Genomic DNA, 1374 nt, shown 5'->3' on the forward strand with positions numbered 1-1374 from the left:
TTGTCTCATAAGGTACCTACTTCCTTATTCCTTAATTTGATTTTAACTTCCCACTACGAGAAAAGTTGTAGGTATGGCTGCAGCTTTTGTAAGACGCGTGTAGAATACAAATGAAAGAGGTTCATATCCACTTTATTGGAAATCGGTAACTTTGTGGAGGGATTTTCTAAAATGGTCAATCATTCGGCATCCAACAATGGAGCAGTTGCAAATGGGTAAACATTAGAAATATATGGTCGATTCCTATGTAAAAAGTTGGGAAAAATTCAAATCTGAAGTCAAAACTCCGAAAAAATAACTGTAAAAGGTCGAAAATTCAAATTTCATTTTCCGTTCTAATGAAAGAGTTCAAATATGTGTGACGTCAAACTTTACGCAGTTGTTTTTTCGTCCGTTAGGTAGCGCCACTATGCAAGCGCGCCAGCGGAAGAGCAGAAAGAACTGCGCAGAAACGTATGCGCACAAACACATTAATGCATTGCCTGCGAGGGAGCTTTGCTCGGGACATTTGATGTGAGGCTTCGTATCCTTCATAACCTCCTACTACTTCTTCAGCGCCGTTGATCCTGTGCGGATCGGGCAGAGCTAGGACGTAACTCTGTGAACACGGAAATATCAAGTCTAGTTAGCTTGGTTGGTGGCGCGTCCGCCTTGTAAGACTAGGACGCGGGTTTAATTCCCACCCGGAGGGGACAAAAAACAGATAAGGTTCGTTCTCGGAACGGCTGGGTTTCTCCTATCCAGCACTCCTTCTGTCTGACGAAATCAAAGAGGGAAGGAGTTTATCAAATCAAAAGATCCTTCTCTCTTCCCTTCGATTTCCTACAGTTCCTTTTATCAAATCTTGAAAAAAAAAGAGCAAAAACTTACCACCAGAAAGAACACGAGAAAAATGCCCAAACACATTTTGAAGTCCATGTTTTGAGCGTTGCACTCTAAGTAGGTCTCAAATCTAGACCCTGGCTTGAAAAAAAAAAAAAAAGTGCAAAAACTTACCACTCGAAAGAACACGAGAAAAATGCCCAAACACATTTTGAAGTCCATGTTTTGAGCGTTGCACTCTAAGTAGGTCTCAAATCTAGACCCTGTCAATTCTGTGTTGCTCCAGTGGATATAATCTGACAAACTAACGAATCGGGATAAAATCTGACTCTCAAACGGCCAAACTACACTGAAAGTGCTAAACCGATTTTCTGTGCTAAACTGCCGTTACGTCAATGGATACCATCTGACAAATGGAAGGCAAAAACTGAGGGGATCAATAGGAACTACTAATTGCTCCTGTTTTGATTGACGCTCTAATGGAAACTCTTGTTGAAAAAAAAAATCATGTTGAAATATTTGGAGATATCACAGAGAGGAGAGAGGGAGCAG

At 41.0% G+C, this 1374-nt stretch overlaps 1 long non-coding RNA gene across 1 annotated transcript; it reads right to left on the reverse strand.

Moving 5' to 3' along the window:
* Positions 1-518: 518 nt before the first annotated feature.
* LOC113470954 lies at positions 519-958 on the reverse strand. Its single transcript, XR_003393830.1, has 2 exons — positions 871-958; positions 519-598 (listed from the first exon to the last, which is right to left on the reverse strand). It is a non-coding gene; the product is annotated as an uncharacterized LOC113470954 (long non-coding RNA).
* Between the last annotated feature and the right edge of the window lie 416 nt (positions 959-1374).

Source organism: Diaphorina citri, unplaced genomic scaffold (genome assembly GCF_000475195.1).
Source record: "Diaphorina citri unplaced genomic scaffold, Diaci psyllid genome assembly version 1.1 scaffold1959, whole genome shotgun sequence".
NCBI lineage: Eukaryota > Metazoa > Arthropoda > Insecta > Hemiptera > Psyllidae > Diaphorina > Diaphorina citri.